This window comes from Saimiri boliviensis, chromosome 8 (genome assembly GCF_048565385.1).
Source record: "Saimiri boliviensis isolate mSaiBol1 chromosome 8, mSaiBol1.pri, whole genome shotgun sequence".
NCBI classification, from domain to species: Eukaryota; Metazoa; Chordata; class Mammalia; order Primates; family Cebidae; genus Saimiri; species Saimiri boliviensis.
In genome coordinates this window covers 64,558,910-64,575,385 of record NC_133456.1, presented here as the reverse complement: position 1 = coordinate 64,575,385, position 16,476 = coordinate 64,558,910, and the positions used below count along the sequence as shown (strand labels likewise).

The following is a 16,476-nucleotide window of genomic DNA, read 5'->3' as shown; positions in this document are numbered from 1 at the left end:
TCATTTGCTGTATTTCCTTTTGTTAATTTAATTTAATTTTTTCTGGAGAAATAAGTGAGGAATTTTTTGAAAATAGTGTATATGCAACTTAGGTTTTATTTTATTTTGTTTTCCCTCTTTTTTTTCACAAATAACTTTTTATTTGCCACTATTATAAGTCTGAACTTTAAACAGATTGTTGGACTGGTGGTTCATATCCATCAGCTCTTTAAACTTTAGCACCTGTCTCATCTCCAGTGGCTTTTCCAGAACTACTGCCTTCACCATGAAGCTCCATGAGTTTTCCCAATTCAAACTTGGGCTTCTTCAGCGTTTTTACTTTTCTAACGAAGACATCATGGAGAAGATAAATAGATTGTCAAGCCTTTTCTATGTCTTTTCCAATGCTGTCTGGAATCAATTTATTGACCACTTCTTTCAAGTCATTTGTCTGCACCTCTTGGGTCATGATTTCCATCATCTTCTTCCGGATTTGGCGGACCTGTTGGTGCTGACCGTAAGAGATCTTCTGTATCTGATCGTTGCGTTTTTTAGTAAAACCAACACAGAACAGACGAAGCAAGTAACCATCAGTAGTCTTGACATCAACATGAGCTTCAATCATTGCCATTTTTTGACCATGGAACACATTTCGTCACGCGTAAGATCCATGCCATGGAAGTTAGTCAGGCAGTTTTTGCTCCGAACATCTTCAGTAATCAGCCTGAATTTCCTAAATGCAACTTCATCGTTCTGCAGATCAGCAAGACTAGCTTCAAACACTCGGCCCTTGAGGCTATCAGATGCAATTTTGAATCCTTGGGTCCTGGTGACTCGCGTCAGTATTTCTTATATTGAACATAATGGGTGCCTTCACATCATACCAATCTTTCTTAGAAAATGAATCAACCACTTTCTTCTGGGCTCCCTTTTTGCCGCCTTTCGTGAGGCGCTTGTTCTTCCAAACGCCATGGTGCTGCTCCTGTTTTCCCTCTTTTTATGATATTCTCAAGCACCAAAAAATTTGTATCAATAATACAATGAATGAATACATCTGTAGGTATCATTTAGATGTAGCTATTGTATCATTTTACTGTATTTCTTCTCTATATATGTGTATGAATGTGTACTGACTCCTTTTCCCTATCTACTTATTTTTGGCTAACCCATTTGAAAGTAAAAATGATCACTCCTAAAAATTCAGTACTCATCTCCTCAGAAGACCACCTTTCTACATAAACATAGTTTCTTCGTGATACCTGAGGAAACTAACAAAAAAGTGGCTTGAGACTTTTCTAAATGGAGGAAATCAGTTTGGAATGAGGCCAAATGCAGTAGTCAGATAAGATATATGTTATTTAAAGACATGAATAGACTGGAGTAGACTTTTGGGCTCCTGTGTCAAACTTCGAACAGTCTTCAAATATTTACATGATCATATATAGCAAAAATCCGTAATCAATAATAGTTATGGCTGAAAACTTTTAACTTTTAAATGAATGATGATTTTTACAATTTTTACAGATTTTTGCTGTGATGCCTCAATTTTGTTTCTAAAACGTTTTCATTGACTGCTACTCATCTAGCACTGAAGAGAAAAGGAATAGTTGTTTAAAATTTTCTGACGTTCAAATGGGCTTTGGAAAAATTTCAGTAAAATATTTCATTCTTGGAGTCTTTTCTTCATTTATAAAGTTTAAAATATAATTTCTGCCTTAGGAAAAGAAGCAAAAGTGACAGAAAATATACTGCAACAGTATTATTGTTTATGATAGTGAAATTTGTAAAAACAACCTTGAAATTTTCCAAATAGGTGAGGAGACATACTCAGAAAGATGGATAATTGAGTTCTTATTCCTCTCCTTTTTAATCCATTTTTATTTCCATAGCAAATATGATGACATCTGATGTTTAGAAAGAGGAAGACATACTCAGAAAGTAGAAGTGTAGCAAAAGAAAATGAGATTAGATTTTAAAAGATTTCAAATTTTTAGTTGTAATTTTACATTATGTGCAAATTGTATTGTGTTTCAGCATTTTTGAGAAGTGTTTTACATATTTATGAACAAATATATAGAAAAAACAATGTCCATTTTGGTAAGATGTGACAACATCATAAAGAATTTAAAGGTTAACTTATTCTCTAGATATGGTGGTAAAAAGTTATAAGGATTTGTAAGGGAGAATTGGATTAATTTACATGTGCCAAACTATATATAATCATACATATTTGCACATATATGTACATATATGTTTCAATATTACATAATTATACATGTAATTATATGTAATGTGTTGACCCATGAACGCGATATTTGCCTCTTTACAGAATTAGAAACGCAATGGAGGCCTATGTTCATATATGTATGTTTATATACAATTAAGCCTATTATAATTGAGACAACAGATCATGCTATATGCAGTAATTTAGGTAATCTTCATTAAATCATTTTTTAAAATTCTCAATACTGTAATTAAGTATATAAAATACATGGTCACCAAGCATAAACTTTGGTTTGCTTTAGTATTGTAGATTTAGTCATGGACAACACATGCCTACAAAATTCACATATTTGGGCTGCTTGTTTTCACAGTGATAGTTGCAATGCATGCAAATACAACCCAAGACTACTGACACACATCTTTAAATGCGTTCAGTCATAGCATTCATCCTGTTTTATGTCATGCAAATGTGAATGAATTTCTGTACTAGTCTTCCCTTAATAGTGATTAAGGAATGCTTTGAAAGCAAAATAAACTTTTCAAGTTCTTCCTGAAATGATTGAGGAGTATTTTTCATTTGGTTCAAATAGCACCACTTTTATAATCGCTTTGAAAATGCTCAAGAATGCCTGTGGACTGCCATTAGTCTCAAAACGTATTTGTAACTTTGTGAGTTTGTGGTGTTGGATGTGGCACTTCGAGTAAGCAGTTGTCATAAACTCAAATGGCTGTCATTTCTTCTGTAGTGTTTGTACACAGTATAATATGATTTGATAGCATTGATACCAGTGGAAGGGAGATGTCACTGATCCCTGCTTATAAATCTTGACCTCCTCCATGTTTTTACAGATAAACTTACTTAAATCTTCCCCTCTATTGTATCAGCCTAAATCTTGCATTGCTTTTCATTTATACCATTTAAGTCTTGACAGTTTATCTGAGTATGCTTGTGAGAAAAAGATGCAAACGTTGTTGGTGTATTTTGTTCTTATAACCTTGATCATTGATAACTCCACATATTGGATGTTTTGTAAGCTTCATGGTGACTAAGAAGATAGGTAGGGAACTTAAAAAATATGTATTACAAGTGCTTTTAAAGTTCAACAAACACGTAAACTTAAATACAACCCACAATTTTATTTAGCTTTTAAAATAGTAGTCTCAAAAGTGTCTGTTGATCAGTTAACTGATTCCTGTAAATGAAGTGCTCATTCAAATGAATTTAATTGACTGTTGCCTAAGTGGTAAGCTGTCTTAAAGTACTCATTGCATAAAAGTGTTTTTAAATCTCCCTGAGCAGGAAGTCTGTTGAAAGCAAAAGAATGGAAGCTGGTATGTTCACAGAGGGTGGGTATCATCACAGGAGATCAAGATAGGGAGGTGTTTGCCTAGTGACAGCAACCAAGGAGATGGGTAAATGAAGTATGGAGAGTTAAATGAAAGGAGACAGGCCAAACCCACGGTGAAGTGGGAGAGCTTACAAAAGATTGAACAGAGGTGTGGGACAAAAATCTCCAGTGCAGCAGGATATCATGGAAATTGAGAAAACACTTCAGGAAAAGAGAGAGGTGGAAGAAGAAGATATCTCAGGAAAAGCCACGGAGGTTTGTGAACAGGAAGCCGTGAATTACTGGAATTTAGAGCTTTCAGGAAGACATATTTGGTAAGGAGTGAAGAAAATACATTGAGGTCCATGATACTTTGATAAAACTGATTATACTTACTTCCATATACATATGTGTACAGTTGAGCCTAGCACGATATGGGTGTTAGTGTTACTAAACTGCTTTCTTGGTGCAGTAAACCCAAACATCCACACCAAGGCTTTGCAGTGGAGGAAAGAAGAGTGTTTATTTGCCATCAGCCAAGCAAGGAGAATTGAGCAGCTCACATTTAAGACCTGACCTCCTCAGTGGCTTGTAAGCAAGGGTTTTTAAAGGTAGTGATAAATTTCAGAAAAGCAGAAGTTACAGGTCAAATCATAAATCAGAACATAAAGATTATACATTGGTTTGGCCTAAAAAGGTGAGTATCTTGAAGTAAAGAGGAGATGGAGGTTATAGGTCCCTCTCCTAGGTAGATTCTGGCTCTCTGATTTGAGTTAGGTTAAGGAAGTGAAGCTTTGTCTAAAAACTTGGAGTCAGCAGAGAGGAGTGTTAAGGTTAGATCTCTGGGCATGACTTCCTCTGGGGCCCTCAGGAAGAAAATTTAGAACAAGGAACTGTGGTCAGGGTTCAGTCATTATTTCTCCCTTATATGAGGTCTATATGCAAGAGAGTTGATTTGGTAAAGGTCTGTGTTACTGAAAAACAGCTCAGGGACATATATTAAGTATTATCTTTAGTTAGTATAGGAGCCAGACATCTTGTGACTCCAACTACCTTGGCTATTGTTTTTTTTTTTTTTTTTTTTTTAATTGCATTTTAGGTTTTGGGGTACATGTGATGAACATGCAAGATTGTTGCATAGGTACACACATGGCAGTGTGCTTTGCTGCCTTCCGTCCCCTCACCTGTATCTGTCATTTCTCCCCATGATATCTCTTCCCACCTCCCCACCCCCCGCCCCTCCCCCATTTCCCCCCAACAGACCCCAGTGTGTAGTGCTCCCCTCCCTGTGTCCATGTGTTCTCATTGTTCAACACCCGCCTATGAGCGAGAATATACGGTGTTTGATTTTCTGCTCTTGTGTCAGTTTGCTGAGAATGATGGTTTCCAGGTTCATCCATGTCCCTATAAAGGACGTGAACTCATCGTTTTTGATGGCTGCATAATATTCCATGGTGTATATGTACCACATTTTCCCTATCCAGTCTATCATCGTTGGGCATTTGGGTTGGTTCCAGGTCTTTGCTATTGTAAACAGTGCTGCAATGAACATTCGTGTGCACGTGTCCTTGTAGTAGAATGATTTTGGCTATTAGTATGTTCTTACTTACCAAGTTGCTCATTTACTTCTCAAGGCTAGCTCAGTGCCTGGAATTTCCTTTGAAGGAACTCAAGATTTTTCTTTACTTCTCTGCTTGGGAAGGCCAACCAGGTCACTAAGCAGGATCTCTGCCCCATCTCAATAGGTGTGCTTACTCCCACCCTCTAGTAGGAAAATCTGTGTATAACTTTAACTCCCCAAAAACTTAACTATTATACCTATAGCCCACTGTTAACCAGAAGCCTTACCAATAAAATAGTTGATTAACACATTTTGTATGTTACATGTATTATATTTTGTATTCTTACAGCAAAGTAAGCTAGAAAAAGAGACAATGTTATTAACAAAATCATAAGGAAGAGAAATGTAGTTCTATTTATTAAGTGGAGGTGGAACATCATTAAGGTCTTCACTCTCATCGTCTTTACATTGAATAGACTGGGGAGTAGGAGGAAGAAGATGAGTTGCTCTTGCTGTCTCAGGGGTGGTAGAGGCAAAAGAAAATCCATGCGTATGTGGACTTGTGCAATTCAAAGCTGTGTAGTTCAGAGATCAACTGTATTTACATGCGTATCTGTGTGTATTCCAGGCATGCCCATGTTGTAGATGACACAGTGGGGTCTGGAACATTCCAGGTACTTGTTCAAAGTCACACAGCTTGTTATTGACTCAGTAGGGATTTTTCTAGACTGCATGAATTTTCATCTAGGGGTCTTTCAGCTGCACTAAGCCTTTTTTCAGTATGGTGTGTTGTACCTTCTTTTACAGAAAAGAACCAAGTGGTCCCTCCTTGGTGGTGGGTAAGAGAGAGTACTGATACTTCTCAGTGATTGGGAGACAGATGTATATGTGCCCAAAAACCTAGGTGTGCAGCAGAAGGAGTTGAGGAGAGTTGTCTTTTGAAAATATTTTTGAAGATTTTCAACTTCTAATTGTTCTCAAGGTGAAAAGCCTTAAGTGAATGATCAAACACTGAACTTACCCAGGAAGGTTGGGATGCTGAAAGGAAAATGACTTCTTCTAGATAGAGTTGCTTCTAAGTCAAAAAACTTGAAGGTTTGTTGAAATCAGCTGGCTAGGAATTTCCTTGGCATACCAACTGGCTTAGTGGATCACAATTCCATTCACAGATGAAATTTCTTTCATAGATGGAAATGCACACAAATGTGTATTTCCTTTATACTATGTGTGTGCCATCTTGCAAATAATGATACGAATTTGATGGCATGAAAATGCTCACCAGTGTGTAAAGAGGCGATTTCCTCATGATTATCAGTTGCCAGTCATTGTCTTGAAGCTTACATACAAGTAATGACCACCATTGCTTGACCATCTTCAAAGGCGGGCACTGTGTGAGGTATTTTATATGTATTTTTCTGTAATTCTCATTTCAACTGTGCAGTGTCTAGCTCACACATATTTTCTGTGTTCTGTTTCCTCTGAGTTTTAAAAATTTTCTTTTCACTTGATATAACATTTATACCCTATGGAGTGAAAAATCCTGTGGGGTATCCCTTGAGGGTCCCTTCCTCTGTTAATTAGGGCACCCTTCCAATGTTCATTCTTTTCTAACTTCTCACATACCCCAACTTCTTCCCCACATCCAGAAATTCAAAGCTTGAACATAAGAAAATATTCATAAGGAGCATTTCTGCCTTCTGTATTACTTTCGAGGCAAAATTATAACTCAAAAAATGGTCACACATTTCAATTCGAGAAGTAGCAGGGCCCCCTACTCTTCTTTTGTTAGCCCTAAGTTGCTGTGTGTCTGTTCTTTTCCCACAGATAGGAATGTAAATACAATTTATTTTCACTTCTCCGCATTTTACTCCCTTTGAATATCAACCAGTACTAAGTTTGAGACAAGGCATAGTGACAGAACTCTGTGGTTATAAATCTAACACTGGATGCTATTTTAAATAGAGATATTTTAAATTTAAAATTATTTTGTGAGAACTATATACAGTAGAGAAAACTGAAGTTATGCATGCATCTCTGCATATATAAGCATCTGGTTGTGCAATTGGATGAAACTATGAGAGAAGATAGATTCATTTTATCGTTTATGATATGATTCTCGTCATTTTAAAGCAGTATCACATTATTAAACAACTTTTAGAAGTGATTTGTCAAGTATGGTAAGGAAAAGTAGAGCCCAGATATTTTCCTAAGGTGGCTGATTGTGTAATGATTGCCAGTTTTTTCATTTGGGCTAATACCAACTAATAATGGGTACAAAGAGCATAGTATTAATTTCTTCAAAGAGTGTACAGTGAAAATGGCAAATGACTTCTAGAAATGGAGAGATTGTTAGAATTCATTTCTCTATCAGTAGATAAATATGTAAATGAAGATTGTTCAACATCCTTTTTATTGATTGATTTCTTGGTTTGTCAGATTGTTGACAATTATTGGAGAATATTGTAACTACCATTGCGTTACAATGTCAGTTCTCCAATTTTGTATCATTGTGATCCCACTATGCACATGTGATTTCATGTTAGATGGCTAAGACTGAAATATTGGTGATTATGACATCTTTCCTCAACATTCTTAATTTTGAAAAAATAACTTTTTATTAAATATTGAACACTGATTTTGGTCATACTACGTGGTCAATATTTATCACTTGAAAAGAAAAAAAACAACAAACCTGATGTTGGCAACAACAACAACAACAACAACAACAACAACAACAAGTCAAAAAAATTCTATACCCCTAGCTGGCCATTAGATCTACTAATGTGTTTCCAACTTCTGCCTGGCAAGTAAGGAAGTAAGTTCTTATCTTGGCGTTTGACTTACTGCTTCTCTTTATACCATCTGGGTTTACTTTATTTATAGGACTAGGGATGACAAAAGTAATATCCCCACCTGTCACTTTAATAGGAGATAATTTATTCCTTTTAACTACAAGGACATTTCAAAACAAACTTTTTGCACAGGCTGATCTGGGCATCAGTTAATGGTAAGTGCCCTTCTGAGACTATTTCTTTTTAGGAAGCTGCTCTGGTTTTTTTTGTTGTTGTTGTTGTTGTTTTTTGTTTTTGTTTTTTTTTTTGGACTGCTTACACGGTCATTGAAGACTCAGTCCTTTTTTGTGGAAGAATTTGAGGGCTAGTCATGGTGGTGTGAAATGGTGTGTTAACACCTGAAACCACATTTCTGGAACCTTGTGACTCTTCAGTTTATTTACCTCGATGGATTTCTAGTGTCTGCTGACCTGAGACAGTGAAACATGTAGGCTGCCATTTTAAATGGCTCTGGTTAGTCACTTACTGTTTATTCCAAGCATGTGTACATTATTTGCTCCTCCATTCCTATAAGCAGGGAAGATGTGGTGAAAGCTGCTATTGGCTGAACTTACAGTATCAGATGACTCTGAGATCAGTTGCTGCCAATGTGACATTGACTGGTGTCACTTGTAGACATGGAAGCACTGGTACAATTGAAGTGTTAGTCCAAGAGCATGTGAAGCCTGGGAATAGTCTTTTCCTTTTTTTCTTTGTTCAGGGCAACATCATTCACTCTGTCCTGTTCTGAAAATGTTTTTGACCTACAGAGCGATCTGAATATGTCACCCAGTAAGTAAAGGTAGATGGCAACATTTGTGTGTTTTTATGTTAGCCTTAAGCTTTTGAAGCAGAACTCCTAGATTTTGTCTCCAAATAAGTTTTGGATTATTAAATTTTATTAGGGGATGTTAAAATACTACCTTGCATGACTTCTTCACTCTATAGCAAAATAGAACTTTTCATTCTTTTTTTTTTTTTTTTTTTTTTTTGAGACGGAGTTTCGCCCTTGTTACCCAGGCTGGAGTGCAATCTCGGCTCACCGCAACCTCCGCCTCCTGGGCTCAGGCAATTCTCCTGCCTCAGCCTCCTGAGTAGCTGGGATTACAGGCACGCGCCACCATGCCCAGCTAATTTTTTGCACTTTTAGTAGAGACGGGGTTTCACCATGTTGACCAGGATGGTCTCGATCTCTCGACCTTGTGATCCACCCGCCTCGGCCTCCCAAAGTGCTGGTATTACAGGCTTGAGCCACCGCGCCCGGCGCAGAACTTTTCATTCTTATCCTATGAGTGTGTGAGTGTGTGTCTGCACACTTGGAAGGGATATTTAAGCTCAAACATATGTACAAAATGATAGAGGAGTGATATTAAGTAGAGCATAATTGTGTAGATAATTATGAAGTACTGACTATTGAACAGTATACTGTGTGGAACATCTATCTTTTCTTTAAGGAATAATTTTACTGCAGCATGTACAGGGCCACAAATGACATGTTTTTTGTTTGCTGTTGTTGTTGTTGTTGATTTTCTTGATTATGCTGCCAAGCAAATGAAAATACTCAGTGCTATGGCCATTATTTCTGTTATGGGAGAAGAGAAAGTAAACATTCAGCTAACAGCAGTATAAAAGAATCTAATGCTTTTTTTCTGCATCATAGGGTTTTTTGAATGTTCTTTACTGCTTATTTTGTTGAGCTTCCCATTGATATTACTTTGGTGAGTAATTATTTGAAGAAAGGGTAGAAAGTAAATACTTGCTGGAGAGTTGTCTCTCAATGAAAACTGATCCAGTGGGCATTATACTGATTTCTCCTTTTCCCCCTCTTTTTTGAAGTTACCACCTTCCACAGATTAATAGAGACTTTTTGTTTCAGACTTAATATTTGCCTTTATTTGTACAAACCAGATAACTGGTTTGAACACAGGTACCAGTATTCACTACTACCATAAAGATAAGGACAATTCCATCCTATTTTTCAGGCCATGTATATAGGAGACTTTAATGAATGAAATCATTTATTAGACTGCCTTCCTATAAATTACTATTCCTCAGTCAGAGATATTTAAAAGTTTGATGTAACATTAAGTAAAAAATATGTAACAATAATATCAAATGACATTTATTGCATTGCCACTGTTGCAATGAAAAAATACTGCTATCCTTGCATTAAAAATCCTGTGTTACAGATATTATTCCCATATAACAGCAGAGAATTCAGTGGCTCAGAGAGCTTAAATGACTTGCCTAGAGCTAAATGGAATATTAGTGGGAAAAAAAAAATGTCGATTGTTGTCCAAAGTCACTGTTCCTCCTAGTAGACGTGCTCCTTCCTAAATCTGGGGTCAGCAGAATTTTTCATAACATGTGCTAGGTAGTAAATATTATCAGCTTTGTGGGCCATGTAGTCTCTGGTCATAACTACTCAACTCTGCCCTTGTGGTGTGTAAAGCAGCTATAGACAATATATAAACAAATCAGTGTGGCTGTGTTCCAATAACATTTTATTTATAGACATTACAATTTCAAATTTTATGTAATTTTCACGTTATAAAATGTTATTTTTGTTCATTTCTTTGTTTTTCGAGACAGGGGTCTCGCTTAGTCACCCAAGCTGGAATGTAGTGATAAGATCATAGTTCACTATAGCTGTGAGCACCTGGGTCTGGCAGTCCTCTGGCCTCAGCCTTCCACATACCAGGGACTGCAGGCATACCACCACGCAAGGCTAATGTATATATTTATCTTACTTTTTGTAGAGATGTGTTAAATTGAATTTCTGATAAAGTGGGATTATGCCTTGAAGGCTAAAGAAAAAAAAATATGCCAGGAGAAAGAATTACATGAATCAATCCATGATATGTTATTTGGTAAACAAAGTTATTTTGCAAGTAATTATATGTGAATTTCTTGCTGAAAACCATGGATGTCTTACTCCCTGCAGGGTTGTAGTTTATGAATCTGGAAATTGTGCTCTATCTATATGGCATTGATGAGTTGAAGATTGCTAGACCTTTGATTTTTTGTTTGTAAGAAGGTAAAATTTGACTTTATGACTAAATCTCTGGATTTTAAAAAATGAAGCCATTTAATTTAAAGGAAGTGTTTTTCTACCCCTGGAGTTCTTTAATCCAAATTTAAGAAGTGTACAAGATAGGTTTGGCCCAAAAGCCACTAACATTTAGCTCTGCAAACCCAAATTCCCAGTATCTATGATAGGTCATATACATATCATATGATTGTAGAATTTCTGATTTGCAAAAAGTTGAAAAAACAAACTAGCCCAGGTCCTATCTGAAAAGAAGACCCAACGCTCAAATGGAGATGAAGGGACTGAGATGTGGATTACGTACAGGCAGCCAGCAGGGATTGATTTGAATCGTAATTTTGGATGATATTTTAGACTAAAGTAAGAATTCCTTGTTGATTATTTGTTAACCAAATTCATAGTTTGCAAAATGATTTCTCGTGGATTTGTGGATGTTTTGTAAAAATATTCATTCCATGGGAATATAAGACTTGTGCAAATGCTGACCCTTCTTGAGAGTAACTTTAACCACAGTAAACATTCTTAGAGATCTGAGTAGTGAAACACCAAGCAAAACTCAGCGTTTTTATTTCACTTTTTTTTAATGTCTTAGGCAGCTGTTACTTTCAAATAAGTCATTAAAATGCAGAAATGGGACTTTAGTTCAGCACTCCAAAGTTTGCAAAATATTACTATTAGGGTGTTATTGCTGTTGAAAGTGCTATTTTTGTATATACTTTTGTGAAGCTACTCCTGTCTTGTACCTGTATTGATGGTACTCAGAAGGGAGTGCACGGGGTATAGGTGACCAAGAATCTGCAAACTGCATCGCAGATAACTGCCAATGACAGTAGATGCCTCTGTAAGGACACAGTCAGGGTGTTTCATTAAGAATCATAGACACAGTCATCAAATTCACTTCTGCTATATGTTAATATTTTTGTATAATGAATTATTTTATAGTTGAATGCATACATTACAGTTGGAGGTAAGTGTATCTGATTAGGGTTGTGTCAGGAAATCCAAAGTCTTTGTGTGATCAACTATACCATTTTGTAAATCAAAACCGTCTGCAATGATGTGTAAGTACACACACCTACAGACCCAGGGAGATTCCCAGGCAAATGCTAATTTACTAAGTTTTTATACACACACACACACACACACACACACACAAACAAACACACACACCCCTGAAATATATATATAATAGGTATACTAAGAGATTAGGAGAAGTGTGTGTTAAATATGGTCACTGTCTTCTGAAAGTATAAAGCCCAGGGATGAGGATGATCAGAGTGAAAAACAAGTAAATGTAATATGTTATAGGATAACGATATTGGGTTGAGTAAAATGCACAAACATTTTTCTAGGAATTCAGAATGAGGAAGGATTACTATAAGAGAGATAATGAAGAAGGATGGATGAAAGAATTGAGAGTAGAGTTGCCTCAGACTTTCTTACACAATTTGGTGGCTTCTCATGCATACTACCAAATGCTTCTTCCAGAACTTTTTTGGTGCTACCAAAAAAGTATAGAGAGATTTCTGTATAACTCATCCTCCAGCCTTGAGGATTACTTATTTATAATCTGTCCATTATTAAGGAAAACAATAAGAATTAAAAGGAGGCCAGGCATGGTGGCTCATGCCAGTAATCCCAGCACTTTGGGAGGCCAAGATGGGTGGATCACCTGAGGTCAGGTGGTCAAGTCTAGCCTGGCCAACATTGTGAAACTCTGTCTCTACTAAAACTACAAAACTTAGCTGGGCATAGTTGCATGTGCTTGTAATCCCAGCTACTTGGGAGGCTGAGGCAGGAGAATCCCTTGAATTCAGGAGGCAAAGGTTGCACCACTGCACTCCAGCCTGAGCAAAAGACTCCATCTCAAAAAACAAGGGTTAAAAGGAGCACCATTTTTTTTTATCCAGAGTGCTTAATATTCACTTAGAATTAGGTGATTTAGCAAATGCAATGTGTTAATACTGGGCCTACCATTCCATGTCTATTTTCCCTTCATAAATTGGCATTTGAGAATGCCCATGTGTTTATTAACTAAATATATATAATGAAGAGGGATTTTGTTCTATGCTGTATAGCACTAAGAAACAATGCTTTTCAAAACAAAATAAAATGTGTTTTTATTTTCCAACATTATAGGTAGTACACAGTGTTTCTTTTCTCCTCCCTAAGGCTATAGAGGTAGCAGTTCAGCCAATTTTGGGTAGGCTCTCTTGTCTTCACTATATCTTGGGCCCAGTGATACACTTTCAATTTTTAAGGTGGTTGTATTTTTTCTTACATTTCCAATATTGGTTTTATTCCTAAGAAAAGGAAATGAAAGAAGTATCTTGCAGTCGTCACCCATTCCCTCCTAAAATAATCTGGGGTACTGGTGGCAGGAGAGAAGGCTTCTAGACCAAAACTTACCAAATTGGGGATAAGAAACCATTGATGTTATAATGATATTAACATAGTAGTAGTTTATGTCTAGCATTTTAAAAAGTAGGATAAAGCATATCGGATGGAATAGAATAAAGTAGAATAGAATAGCATATAAAGGAAAAAAGTAACAGTCCAGCATGCAGTAAGGATTAGTATTATTTGAAGAAATATTTTTATCAGTTGTATGTTTACTTTGTCAGTTGTATGTTTATCAGTTTTATGCTTACTGTGTCTACAATTAATCATGATGATAATTATATTTTTAGTTATGAATCAATTAAAAATGAATTTGACAGATGTAAGCATAGGCAACTCTAAGACATACTCACCTCTCCGCACCCCATAGTTCCAGTGCATTTTGAGGAAGGTTGTAATAATCCATTTTCATACTGCTATTAGGAACTGCCAGAGACTGGGTAGTTTGTAAAGGGAAAAGGTTTAATTGACTCACAGTTCAGCGTGCCTGGTGAGGCCTCAGGAAACTTACAGTCATGGCAGAAGTCAAAGAGGAATCAAGACACTTTCTTCACAAGGTATCAAGAAGGAGAAGAGCTGAGCAAACGGGGAAGAGTCCCTTATAAAACCATCAGATCTCGTAAGAACTCACTCACTATCACTAGAATAACATGAGGGAAACTGCTCCCAGGATTTAGTTACCTCAAAACATTGGGGGTTATGGGGATTACAATTCAAGATGAGCTTTGGGTGGGGACACAAAGCCTACCCATATCAGTTGTCCTTTCTGTTCTGCTTCCTTACACCTCCGTATCTACCCTACAACCCAGCTTAATCCCGCCGGTAGTCTGGAAGTATAAAATCAGGAACCTCGCTTAAGAAAAGAGACAGGGAGAGAGAAGTAGATGGTGTTTTATACACTCAGACATTTACAAACACAATGCTGGCTTCTGCTTACTAAGGTAGGGGCAGGAAGAAATCATGTGTTCTACTTTTTGAGATTACAGCTGTAAAATACTACAAAATACAATCTCTAGATAGTATTAGTTCTTTTTTGTTGTTGTTAGAGATGGCGTCTCACTCTGTTACCCAGGCTGAACTGCAGTGGTGTGATTACGGCTCACTGCAGTTGCAAACTGCTGGGCCCAAGTGATCCTCTCATCTTAGCCTCTCGAGTAGCTGGGACTATAGGCATGTACCACCATGCCCTGCTAATTTTTATTTATTTATAGAAATGGAGTCTTGTTATGTTACCCAGGCTTGTCTCAAACTCTAGGCTTCAAGTGATCCTCCTGCCTTGGCCTCCCACAGTGCTGTGATTATAGGTGTGAGCCACCACACCAGGCCTAGTAGTAGTTCTGAATAGCTTCTCCATTACAACTCATTTACAAAAGGAACTCTTTATTGGATAATTATTTTTCACAGAAACAATGACCTTACAGTAGAGTTTGATATGAAACATTCTTTCTAAGACACATAAAGGGAATTGTTTCTGGGCCTAACAGGCCATGACCCAAACTCTTTGGTGAAGAATAGAGACTTTTAGAAATAATGGGTTCCATAATAGAATTGAAATTATCTTTATTCAAACCTTTTAAAGTGATGTGTGAAAGAAATATTATAAAAAGAGTTGATTAATGCACTGTTTTCATATGACAGGTAAGTACCTTGTGAATTTGCACATTTCAAAAATGTATAATGAAAGTACAATCGAAAGAGTTAATGTAAGTGTTCTATTTTTTTCAGATAAATGGACCATGGATTGTGTTATTCTGGTGTATTGTACACATTACATATTGCATCCAACAATAGCATTCTAACTTTTTTTTTTAATCATGTGGAGTTGCTATTAAGCTGTCTAGCTAGAAAGGTATAATTATGGTCTGAGAATTATCGAAGGATGTCATGGAGGTTCAAAAACATTAAAGCTCACATTCATAAGAAGACAATAGCATGAATTTAAGTACAGAAAGCTGTGAAGTACTATGAAAACATTTTAATCTCCAAAGACTCTAACCCATCTCCTCCCACCCTGTTTTTCTGCCAAAAACATTATGTCCTGCACTACAACTATAAATTAGTTAACCATTTCATTCAACTGCAAAGAACATTTCAACAAGCAAAAATATAGCCATTGGATTTCAAAAGTATCAACATAAAACATCGGGTACTTTTCAAAGTACTCTCAAGTCCTCTTCTCTTACTGAATTATATTACAGATTAATATTAATCAGTCCAGTGAAATAGATAATACCTTTCATCAAAATCTGTGATCAGTTTACTAAAGCAAAGTGCCAAAATCAAGATACTTAACCTTAAACACAAAACGTTTGTACCTGTGTTTTGATATGCGTGGGCAATTTTGTGTTACCTTAAGCAGGTTGCAATCAGAGAATTAATGCAAGTGGTAGTAGAAATCTGCATGCTTTGAAAGGGCTCTGCCGTTCCAGGGAGCAGTATTGTTTTACTTGAACATTTATTTATTTCTAGGCCCTGTGAAGCTTAACCAGTCCCTGTCAGTTCCAATTCCCTAATTATGGAATGCCACTTCCCATGCAATTTCTTTATTTCTGTTTATGAATAAAACAGCAAATAAAGATCGAGAAAAATCATGTAGTGAACTATTAATGTCTCAATTTAAAGGGTTTTCATCACTTTTATTGGTGTTATTTTGCTCTCATACTCCAGGTGCCTGCTGTACTCCAGCACTTTTAATTGCTAGCTAACATTTCCAGATGTGGAAAAAAGACACATTAGTTATTCCTAATAAGTATTTTATTTTCCTTTCTCATCTGAAGTGTGTTATATTACCTTTTCCTTTTTTTCTATAGCATTGGTTACAGTATAGCTTTTAGCTGCAGGTGACAAAACACATTAGAGGTTTATTTTTCCAGCATACGGTGTTTGGAATTATGTGGTTCATGTTGGCTCAGGAACTCAAAGATATGAGGGCTCTGGGTTGCCTTTTCTGTGACATACTCTGTGTGCGTGTGTGCGTGTGTGTGTGTGTGTGTGTGTGTGTTTGTGTGCATTTATGCGCATATATAAATAGGTATTTTATACACACATGTACAGAGACAAGTGTAGTGTTCCCCTTTATGGTGTCCAGTTGGTCACAGTAGTTCC

General features: G+C 36.6%; 1 protein-coding gene and 1 pseudogene across 5 annotated transcripts in view; one reads left to right on the top strand and one right to left on the bottom strand.

Moving 5' to 3' along the window:
- CNTN3 (contactin 3) overlaps positions 1 to 16,476 on the top strand; it is a 335,565-nt gene that overhangs the window by 88,005 nt on the left and 231,084 nt on the right. The window lies entirely within an intron of this gene.
- LOC120367216 (small ribosomal subunit protein eS1 pseudogene) lies at positions 167 to 13,752 on the bottom strand (annotated as a pseudogene).